The 12,500-nt window shown below is 43.2% G+C and overlaps 1 protein-coding gene across 1 annotated transcript in view; it reads left to right on the top strand.

Moving 5' to 3' along the window:
- bcar1 (BCAR1 scaffold protein, Cas family member) overlaps positions 1-12,500 on the top strand; it is a 41,160-nt gene that overhangs the window by 492 nt on the left and 28,168 nt on the right.

Below are 12,500 nucleotides of genomic sequence, written 5' to 3'. Positions count from 1 at the left end.
CCGCATTAATTCTCCCATGTAGACCCCTTGGAGAAAGAGAAGGCCTTGGGGTCTTGGAGGATGGAAATGTGTGTCTGTTCTCTGTGTGTATTTTGTGTGTGAGAGCCAAGCTTTCCGGACAGACCCTTTGCGCCCTTTCTCCAGCCAAGGCCAGGCTTCTTTGGCCCATTTTTGTGCATTTGTTGGATTTACATTTACTCCCAGGATGAGATTCAGTTTCCTTCCAATTCCTTTCCCCAGCCTTAACCCCTCCCTGATATATCTTCAGTAGAGTCTCACTTATCCAACACTTGCTTATCCAACGTTGTGGATTATCCAACACATTTTTGTAGTCAGTGTTTTCAATACATCGTGATATTTTGGTGCTAAATTTGTAAATACAGTAATTACTACATAGCATTACTGTCAAGGTCTGCGTATTGAACTACAGTAGAGTCTCACTTATCCAACGTTGTGGATTATCCAACACATTTTTGTAGTCAATGTTTTCAATACATCGTGATATTTTGGTGCTAAATTCGTAAATACAGTAATTACTACATAGCATTACTGTAAAGGTCTGCATATTGAACTACCTTTTCTGTCAAATTTGTTGTTCAACATAATGTTTTGGTGCTTCATTTGTAAAATTATATCCTAATTTGATGTGTAATGGGCGTTTCCTTAATCCCTCCTTATTATCCAACATACAGTAGAGTCTCACTTATCCAACATTCTGGATTATCCAACACATTTTTGTAGTCAAAGTTTTCAATACATCATGATATTTTGGTGCTAAATTCGTAAATACAGTAATTACTACATAGCATTAATGCATATTGAACTACAGTAGAGTTTCACTTATCCAACATTATGGATTATCCAACGCTTTTTTGTAGTCAATGTGTTCAATACATTGTGATATTTTGGTGCTAAATTTGTAAATACAGTAATTACTACATAGCATTACTGCGTATTGAACTACTTTTTCTGTCAAATTTGTTGTCTAACATGATGTTTTGATGCTTAATTTGTAAAATCATAACCTATTTTGATGTTTAATAGGCTTTTCCTTAATCTCTCCTTATTATCCAACATACAGTAGAGTCTCACTTATCCAACACTCGCTTATCCAATGTTCTGGATTATCCAACACATTTTTGTAGTCAATGTTTTCAATGTTTTCTGTAATCCCTCCTTATTATCCAACATATTTGCTTATCCAACGTTCTGCCGGCCCGTTTATGTTGGATAAGTGAGACTCTACTGTATTCGCTTATCCAAGGTTCTGCTGGCCCGTTTATGTTGGATAAGTGAGACTCTACTGTATTCACTTATCCAATGTTCTGCTGGTCCGTTTATGTTGGATAAATGAGACTCTACTGTATTCGCTTATCCAACGTTCTGCCGGTCCGTTTATGTTGGATAAGTGAGACTCTACTGTATTCACTTATCCAAGGTTCTGCTGGTCCGTTTACGTTGGATAAATGAGACTCTACTGTATTCGCTTATCCAACGTTCTGCTGGTCCGTTTATGTTGGATAAATGAGACTCTACTGTATTCGCTTATCCAACATTCTGCCGGTCCGTTTATGTTGGATAAGTGAGACTCTACTGTATTCACTTATCCAAGGTTCTGCCGGCCCGTTTACGTTGGATAAGTGAGACTCTACTGTATTGGGCTGTGATTTTTCAAGAAGCCAAAAGGAGAAGGACTTGACTGCGACAGGGGTCTTTCCTTTGGGTGGCCAATAATCCCGTCTCTTCCCTAAGAAATGATTTCATCGTCTTCTTTCTTGTAATTTGATCCTGCCGAGGGATCAAAACCTCCCGTTCACATTGTGAGAAAAGGGGTCTTTGAGGGGCTTTGGCACAACCCGCAAGGAAGTCTCCTGAAGCCTCCCAAATGCCGGCTCCCAACTTCTTTCTCTCCCTGATATCCCAGTTGTGTCTTTGCCTTCCTCCAAAAAGGCAAATTCTGTTCCCAGCCTCCCTTCCCTCTCCTGGGCCAAACGGGAGGGAGGGCTTTTCCCAGCGCAGCCACCCCCCATTTCCCCCTTTCCCCCCCTTCCAGCCTGGCTCTTTTTCCGCCTTGGGCCTGTTCTGCTCTTGCCTGGTGAAGAAGGGACCTTTCCCAACATCTCAGGGGTTCGACACGGCCGGGCCTGGCTTGTTGTGATTCAATCTCAACTTGGTCAGAGTTTCCTCCTTGAGGCGGAAGGGAGGGCGAAGGCGCTTGGAAAGAAGCAACCCCTTTCTTTCTATCTATCTATCTATCTATCTATCTATCTATCTATCTATCTATCTTTCTATATATATAAAAGGGTAATGAAATTTCGGCCTAGGACAAAACAACAAAACTGCACATCCCAGAAACACTAAACTGGGCAGCACAACCCCTCATCCATGCCTCTACGTTCATACAACAAAAAGAAAAGAAAAATAAAGTCCTAATTAGGGAGAGAGGAAGAATTGTTTTTATCCAATTGCTGCCAGTTAGAAGGCTAAGCTCCGTCAGGGGAAAACCTTTACCCTTTACCTTAACTACCACCAATACTTCAATACTTTATTTCCCATACCACCATACTTCGCCACAGCAACGCGTGGCTGGGCACAGCTAGTCTATCTATATATATATAAAAGAGTGATGGCATCACGGCGACCCACAAAACAACAAAACTACAGGCCCCCCAACCTCGAAATTTGACAACACAACCCATCATCCACGCCTCTAGGTTGATACAACAAAAAGAAAAGAAAAATAAAGTCCTAATTAGAGAGAGATGAATAATTGCTTTTATCCAATTGCTGCCAGTTAGAAGGCTAAGCTCCGCCCACTTGGTCTCCTAGCAACCCACTCAGCCCAGGGGACAGGCAGACTTAGGCCTCACTTAGGCCTCTTCCACACTGCCTATAAAATACAGATTATCTGATTTTAACTGGATTATATGGCAGTGTAGACTCAAGGCCCTTCCACACAGCTGTATAACCCATTTATAATGGACTTAATGTCAGGGGAAAACCTTTAGCCTTGACCTTAACTACCACCAATTCCTCAATACTTTATTTCCCAGACCACTAGACTTCGCCACAGCAACGCATGGCCGGGTACAGCTAGTAGATTATATATGTTTGTACTTTTGTATCAATACCATTTGGCCATTATTTCTAGGAGCACCTAGTACCATATTCGGATTCTTGTTGTTTGTGTTGCCTGCTTACGTTGTATATGTTTCTGGAAGGAGTTTTGTGTACAGGACATCATGTCCAGACAATGGCCGCAGAATCGGAGTAGGTTTTTTTTTTGAGGAACTGCAAGTTGCTTCTAGAATCATAGAATCATAGAATAGTAGAGTTGGAAGAGACCACATGGGCCATCTAGTCCAACCCCCTGCTAAGAAGCAGGAAATCGCATTCAAAGCACCCCCGACAGATGGCCATCCAGCCTCTGCTTAAAAGCCTCCAAGGAAGGAGCCTCCACCACGGCCCCGGGGTGAGAGAATTGGCTATCTGCAAGGATGTTGCCCAGGGGATGCCCAGATGTTTTTACCATCCTTGTGACAGGCTTCTTTCGTGTCTCCGCATGGGGAGCTGGACCTCTCCCTAGGTTGGATTCGAAACGGCAACCTTCAGGTCAGCAGCCCAACCTTCAAGTCAGCAGTCCTACAGGCACAAGAGTTTAAGCCAGTGTGCCACTAGGGGCTCCACAACCAGAGTAGTGCATGCATGCCGAACAGTGGCACATGGCAATAGTGTATTAAAAGAGGGCATAGAATGAAATGTAGAGCCCTCAGTGGTGCCATGAATTAAAATGCTGAGCTGCTGAATTTGCTGATGAAAAGGTTGAATCCAGGGAGCGGGGTGAGCTCCCGCTGTTAGCTCCAGCTTCTGCCAAGCTAGCAGTTCAAAAACATGCCAATATGAGTAGATCAATAGGTACCACTGCTATTGGTGGGAAGGTAACAGCGCTCCATGCAGTCATGCCATTGGCCACATGACCTTGGAGGTGTCTACAGGCATGAAAATGTGAATAGATCAATAGGTACTGCTCCGGCGGGAAAGTAACGGTGCTCCATGCAGTCATGCCGGTGACTACACGACCTTGGAGGTGTCTATGGGCATGCAAATGTGAGTAGATCAATAGGTACTGCTTCTGTGGGAAGGTAATGGCACCCCATGCAGTCATGCCATTGGCCACATGACCTTGGAGGTGTCTACAGGCATGAAAATGTGAGTAGATCAATAGGTACTGCTTCTGTGGGAAAGTAACGGCGCTCCATGCAATCATGCCATTGGCCACATGACTTTGGAGGTGTCTATGGGCATGCAAATGTGAGTAGATCAATAGGTACTGCTCCGGCGGGAAGGTAACAGCGCTCCATGCAATCATGCCATTGGCCACATGACTTTGGAGGTGTCTACAGGCATGCAAATGTGAGTAGATCAATAGGTACTGCTCCGGCGGGAAAGTAACGGCTCTCCATGCAATCATGCCATTGGCTACATGACCTTGGAGGTGTCTATGGACAATGCCTGCTCTTTGACTTACACCAACTCACAGAGTCGGATATGACTGGACTTAATGTCAAGGGAAACCTTTACCTTTTTACTTTTATATCAGTAGGATTTGGCCATTATTTTCTGAGGGTATCAAGCAGCACCGAGTACCATGTTCAGATTCTTGCTGTGTTCGTGTTGCTGCTTAAGTTGTAATATGTTTGTGGAAGGAGTTTTGTGTGCAGGACGTCATGTCCAGCCAATGGCAGCAGAACCGGAGTCGTGCATGCATGCAGAGCTGTGGCACATGGCAATAGTGTATTAAAGGATATAGAATGATGTGCAAAAACACGTTCTTCATTTGGCTACAAAAGTTGCACCATGTTGTAAGTTTTTGTGTCAGCATAGTAATTCTGCTACAAGATAATGCCTGATGTTATACTGTTTCAGCATTTGTTACGTACGATATTATTGTAACACATAATACCATAGAATTGTAAATTGGAAGGGAACTGCAAAGGCCATCTAGTCCAACCCTTGGAGATCTGAAGCACCTTCTAAGGCCCCATCTACATGGCCATACAATTGTTTTTATTATTATTATTTATTCATTTCTATCCTGCTTTTCTCCCATGGGAGGGATTCAAAGTGGCGTACAGCATATAAAATTCATACAAATACATCAGACAGCAATATGTGATCAATTAAAACATCATATCCTGATATTAAAAAAACAATTAACATATCAAATAAAACAATTTTTAAAACTTACAACAAGCACCATTTAAAGATATCCATAACCTCCGGCCACTGAAGTTATTTGTCATATTATTATTATAAAATCCAGATGATCTGCTTTGAACTGGACCTTAAGCAGAGGTTGGATGTTCCTTTCTCAGGCCCCTTCTACATTGTTGTATAATCCAGATAATTAAATCAGATAATCCACATTTGAACTGGATTATGAGTCTACACTGCCATATAATTCAGTTCAAAGTAGATCATCTGGATTTTAAAATAATAATATGACAAATAACTTCAGTGGCCGGAGGTTATGGATATCTTTAAATGGTGCTTGTTGTGATTCCGGAGCAACCGAAAACAAAGCTACCACGGCGGCATCCTCAAAAATGTTGGGATTTGGAAAAATGAAACTTCTGGCATTTTGTGCTCTGTAGGTTTAGCCTTTTCCCTGAACTCTATTCCCAAGAGAGTTTCTATACGGAAGGAAAGGCCAGCCTCTCTTTTCAGGTTGTCTTCCGGAAAAGGCGATATTAATCTCGAACAGAAATGTTTACGTATCTCTCTCACCAATCCATGGGTTTTCATGGAGTTGCTCCACAACAGATTGTTATATCTGTGTGTCATGGAAATGCTTCTGTGCCTGAGCTTTCTGTTCATGGTTGCAAACTCACTCGCTTCTCTCACACCAAACAGACTCATTGAACCGGTTGCTGAAGGGCACGGCACATGCATCCGCACTTGCGTCAATGTGTTGCTGTGACATCTTGCGTTGAGGTGGACGGCTGGATGTGGGCCAGGGGCTCTGCTGCAACCAATTAGCCCTGGAATGCAAACTATTCTGGGCTTGCTAATTGGTTGCGGATGTTGTGGGCTCGGACCGGCCACTTGCTTTGCAATGTGCAATGCAAGGATGGTCAAACAACACATTCGCATGGAGGGGATCAGAAGGGAAATGCAGTTAATGGACGATGTTTAGGCCTTGTATTTGTGACTTTGGGGACCGGGATTCAAATTCTTCTTGGCTGTGGAAACCTCCTTGGTGACCTTGGGCAAGTCGCACTCTCTCAGCCTTGGATCAAGGCAGGGACAACCCCTTTTTTATTTTATCTTTTACTAGCTGTTTTACTAGCCCGGCCACGCGTTGCTGTGGTGAAGTCTGGTGGTATGGGGAATAAAGTATTGAGGAATTGGTGGTAGTGAAGGTAAAGGTTCCCCTGGGCTGAGTTGGTTGCTAGGGGACCAAGTGAACAGAGCTTAGCCTTCTAACTGGCAGCAATTGGATAAAAACAATTATTCCTCTCCCTCTAATTAGGACTTTTATTTTTCTTTTCTTTTTGTTGTATCAACCTAGAGGCATGGATGAGGGGTTGTGCTGCCAATTTTCGAGGTTGTGGGGTGTTTACTTTTGTTGTTTTGTCAGCTGCCGTGATGCCATCACTCTTTTATGTATATATAGATTCATTTTTATTCAAAATTTCTTCCGTGTATATACATTTAAAAGGATGGGATAGGTGAGAAAAGGGATTTGGGGGGGGGGGAAAGGGGGTTAAACAGGATGGTAGGAAATAAAAAGTTCTGTTTGGTCTTCCACTTTCTGTCCTTTGTGTCTTGATTTTTCATGGACTAGTTCCAAATATCCTTTCTCGGGTTTCTCCTTTTGCTTATTTTTCCATTAACTTTTTCTAATATTCTTCATATTTTTCCCAGTCTGTTCGTTTTATTGCGTTTCCTCTACTTACTTTCATTAAGTATGTTAATTTATCCATATCATGTATATCATCCAGTTTCTCCAACCATTGTTGTTTTGTTGGGAGTTCTCGTTGTTTCCAATGTTTCGCAAAGGTTATTCTTGCAGCTGCCACTGCATAGGTGAATATGATGTCCTCGTTCTGATTGAAATTTATTGTATTCTCCGTCAGTCCGAGTTAGTAAGATTCTGGCTTCATTGGGAATGATTTTTGAAATATTTTCTGAATTTCCTCATGTATAATTTTCCAAAAAAAAATCGTTTCTGGTCAAGTCCACCAAATATGGAAATAAGACGCTTCTTGTTTTTTGCATTTCCAGCATTTGTTTTGAATGTTTTTGTACATTATTCCTAATTTTTTTAGGTGTAATATGCCATCGGTGGAACATTTTGGGACTATTTATTTATGTATTTACAGTATTTATATTCCGCCCTTCTTTCTCATCCCGAAGGGGACTCAGGGCAAATCACATTATACACACATAGGGCAAACATTCAATGCCTTAACATAGAACAAAGACAAGACAAATGCGGGGCTCCGAGCTGGCCTCGAACTCATGACCTCTTGGTCAGAGTGATTTGTTGCAGCTGGCTGTAGCTGGTTGCTCAACAGCCTGCGCCACAGCCCGGCCTGACCCCTTTTTGAGCAGGTTTTCCCAATAAAAACCCAAGATAGGTTTATCTCAGGATCACCACGAGTCCATGACTTGCTCAAGGCCAGGCTTTCTTTGGCTGAGCAGGAATTAAAGCACTCCACGATTGTATATTTCTGGTGTCGAGATGCATATTCGGTGAGCTTTCTGAACAGGAAGAGCTTCTTCTGCGTGGCATTTCCACCTTCTGTTGCAACCCTCCTTCTTTCTCTTTGCCAAGTGGAAACGGCAGATTTGTTGACATAAGAGCAAAGAAAGGAACCTGATTTCCCTCCAGAGTTGTTGGAACTGCAGCGCCAGCGAAGCTTAGCTAGCAAAGGGATGCTGGGAGGTGCAATCCGAACAGAAATTCTGGAGAAGAGGCTTGTTGCAAACGTCAAAGCGGAAACATTCGAGCTCACATGGGTCTTCTTTCCTTCATTCTTTCATTTTCTTTCAAGTGTGATGCTTGGACAGAAGGGAAAACATGGGCGTCCTACCATCAAGGCAGCCGGGAGGAGGAGGAGGAGGAGGAGGAGGAGGAGGAGGAGGAGGAAGAGGGGGAAAAGCAGGGATTCCTCGAAAGACGTCAGTGTTGGGATCCAGCCCGGCCCAGCTGGGACCGCTCCATGAACAATCCTCTCTGTGCCTCCCCGTTCTTTTCTGCAGAATCCGATGTGACTCAGTCGCTCAATCGTAGACAAATCAAAGCACTATGGCTCCCCTGGTTTGAAAGCATTATTTCCTGTTTAATTGTGCGGTCATTACTTTGCAAGTTGTTGTCATCCTCCAGAAGCTTCATTTTTGTGTTGAATTGGTTGAGATTTCCCTTCCCCCATACATGGACGACTTGCTCCTATGCACAACCTCACATTAGACATGGAGAGGGCTGGTGTGTCTCCAGCGTATCATTCTTGCTTCCTCCTTTCCTTCCTCCTTGCTTCCTTCCGTCCCGCTTCCCATTGTCCTGCCTGGTGTTTTCCTTTGCCGTTGGCTTGGCCGGCTCCCCTCCCTCTGTGGGCACTGCGTGCGGCCGGGAATATGTACTTCGAGCAGGGAAAACACGCCAACTGGGGTTAATCATTTGCCACCAATGAATGGCAAAGTCCCTGTCTTGATGGGGCAGGGAAGCAGGGCGAGGCAAGGAGCCCTATTCCATGGCCACAATCCTTCTCCAAAGTTATTTGGAAATAAGGATTGGAGATACAGCTTCAGTGGAGACACCTTTCTCCCACAATAATAACTCTTCCAGGAGTGAATTTCCCTCCCAAAGGGCAGATTTCTCTCCCTTCCTGTTGTCTCGCCTCCATTCTTAGCTATGGGCACTTCCATACAGCACTAAATCACGGGTTTTAAACAGGGGCAAAAAATCCCAGGACTTGAGAAGAGGTGAGTCCTGGGATTTCTGCCTCCGTTGTGCACACTTGCTGCTTGGTTCTGAGATGCAGATATGCGGAGATTCGGATGTGCGGATCTTTGCAAAACTCTCGTTCTTCGTCCTGGCCAGAAAAACTGTGCCCTCCCTCCAGACATTCCATGAAGTATCTGCCACACAAACAAACCTCATGGGATAGGACCATATTATCTGCCAATACTGCACTGATTTCAATAATAATAATAATAATAATAATAATAATAATAATAATAATACATCACACAGTCCTAAACACTTGGGAAGTGTCCGACTTGTGATTTTGTGATATGAAATACAGCATATCTATCTTGTTTGCTGTGTCATACTGTGTCTTTGTGCCAATAATAATAATAATAATAATAATAATAATAATAATAATAATAATAATAATATAACTTCTCAAAGCACAGCAGACGAAGAATTAGTACAAGAAGACTGCACTACAAACTATTGCTGACAGCTGGCACAACCAAGCATTGCATGGACAGTTCCTTGACAATAGATTAAGCAGTTATAAATATGGTGGCGATAATATGGTTAGTAGTAATACTAATACTTATAGGATTCCCAAGTTCTTGGATGGAGTTAAATTCACCATAGATGGGGTCGTAAGGGTGCTGTGGCCCAAAGTGGCATTGCTTGGGATGTGCCATATTATCTGACAATCCTGATTCCTAGATTTTTGGATAGAACCGAAATCACTGAGTCCCAAACTCTGATCATTCACGCTTTGGCAAACTGTCAGTGTCTTTTCCACAGCTGTGGCTTTGATGTGGCAAGTATTCAAAGCAGTGAACCCATGTGGTGTCAGGGAAGGCACTGGGGCACAGCGTGTGCCACTCATGCGCCGTCGAGCACGGTCGGAAAGCAGCTTTGGTGACATTTCAGTGACTCTTTGAAGCGCACCTTCTCTGCAGAGAAATGTCACACATGTCATGCTTCCGTGGGGTCGTCATAAGTCACAGGCGCCACTGTGTGAGGAGCGCAATGCTCGGTTATGTTATGGCTGGGCCTGACTTTCCGTGTCCTTCCCGGCCTGGCCTGCCGCCCTTCCCCGGGATGTGTGGAGGCTCGCCTGCGCCTCCTTTTGCAGTGTTCCTCGCCTGCGGGAATGGCTTACGCAGCAGCAGCCACACCGCATTCATGTTTGGACAGGCTGCTGCGAGAGGCCGGCGTCTGGATGTGCAAGCGCATGTAGAGAACGGGTGCAGTTGCATTGACGTCCTGTTTTCTCTTTGGGCCATCTGGTCACTCGAGGTGAGGAGGGGACACGAGGCCATCCATCACAGGTCATCCCTGTCCTTTCATGTGTCCCTCCTCCAGATGCTGAACTACAACTCCTTTGGGTTGCTGTGAGTTTTTTGGGCTGTATGGCCATGCTCCATAGCACAACCTCTTTGCACAACACAGCCGCTTTGAGACTTCTGCAGGAGAGATAAACTAGGGCATCTATCAATCTATCTATCTATATAAAAGGGTAATGAAATTTCGGCTGAGGACAAAACAACAAAACTACACATCCCAGAAACACTAAACGTGGCAGCACAACCCCTCATCCATGCCTCTACGTTCATACAACAAACAGCTCCAGCTACTCCAGAAAACGGCCAGGCTTTGAGACTGCAAGGCTATTCACTGCTATTCCACCTGGCCAACAAAGGATTCCCATAAGCCACAGCAACGCGTGGCCGGGCAAAGCTAGTCTATATATATAAAAGGGTAATGGAATCATGGCACCGGACAAAACAACTAAACTAAATGCCCCACAACCTTGAAAGTTGACAGCACAACCTCTCATCCATGCCTCTACGTTCATACAACAAAAAGAAAAGAAAAATTAAGTCCTAGCCACAGCAACACGTGGCCGGGCACAGCTAGTGTGTATATATATATATATATATATATATAAATGTGCTGTCCATTTGTAGGACCGAATTAACAACAAAACCACTGGAGCAAATAACATCTAATTTGGCCACACAATGCCTAACAAGCCAAGGAGTGACCACCACTAACATAAAAACATAAACACACAGCGGCAAGAATTTAAAGACCTCAAAAATAAAGAAGACAATAAAGCGCATGCGCTACAAATAATCCTCTAGCCCAGTCCCCAACCTGCGCATGGGGGAAAAAACCACTGAGGACTAATGATTGTTCTAAATAATGAAGCCTGGCTGCTTCCTACCAAGTGGAATCCTTAATTGGCCGGCATGAGTAGCACTGAATAGCCTTGCAGCATCAAAGCCTGGCTGCTTCCTAACTAGGGAAATCCCTTGTTGCCTTACTTCAATAGCCTTGAATACCCTTGCAGCATCAAAGCCTGGCTGCTCCCTACCTAGGGGAATCTTATGTGGGCCTCCTTCAATAGCACTGAATAGCCCTGCAGCATCACAACCTGCCTGACTCCTGCCAAGGGGAATCCTTTGTTGGCCACCTTGAATAGCCCTGAATAGAACACATTTTGCAGACCGTCAAACTACGCCACAGCAATGCGTGGCCGGACATGACTAGTATATCTAAAAAATTGATGGATGTTTTTCCAACGCAGTAAACAAAAAAAAACCCACTGGACAAAATGACACCAAATTTGGCCACAATAAACCAATACATCCAAGATATGTCCTTCATTTAAAAAAAAACCCTAAAAAATAAACCAGAATGAACATAATCCCCCCCAAACCAAGAAAACTAAGGGACCCTAAAGCTAATCTAGACCAACTCTATTCTCCTATAGAGACATGTTATAATAATATTTTGTGAAGGAGAGTCTAGCACTTTCAATGGAAGCCTAAATTCCCAATAGAAACGGAAACGGACCTCGAAAGTCATCTAGTAAACAATTGTTATTATTATTATTATTATTGACATAAAGATACAGTATGACACAGCCAACGAGATCTATATGCTGGATTTCGTATCACAGAATCACAAGTCAAACACTTCTTAAGCATTTAGGACTGTGTGATATTATTATTATTAGTAGTATTAGTATTATTTATGGGGCATCAGTGCTGTCAAAAGCATGGCATGCGCCTGAGCCATGGGTGTCCAGCACGCTAACGCTGCAAATGTCAAAACGAGTGACCCAGTTTACATTTGATGCTGGCCGTGGGGTTTATTTCATGTCCGCCATTTCTTTAGGTATAGACGGATGTCTGCACTGTAGACTTAATGTGGTTTGACACCACTGCAACCTCCATGGCCCAATGCTAGAAGACTTTATGTGATCTTGGACCTAAGCTCTAAGCAACGTTATATTTTATAATGGGCACATTTGTTTCCTAGTAAATCCAGATTGTTATTATTATTATTATTATTATTATATTATTATTATTTTCTCTTGTTCTTTTGCCATTTGTTTCCTAGGGAATCCAGATTCATATTATTATATTTATATTATATTAAATATATAATAATATAAATATAATCTATAATTTAATTTAAATTATAATATAATTTACTTGCAAGAGTCCTCTGCCCCCTG

Source organism: Anolis carolinensis, unplaced genomic scaffold (genome assembly GCF_035594765.1).
Source record: "Anolis carolinensis isolate JA03-04 unplaced genomic scaffold, rAnoCar3.1.pri scaffold_9, whole genome shotgun sequence".
NCBI lineage: Eukaryota > Metazoa > Chordata > Lepidosauria > Squamata > Dactyloidae > Anolis > Anolis carolinensis.
This window is presented reverse-complemented; position numbering and strand designations above follow the sequence as displayed.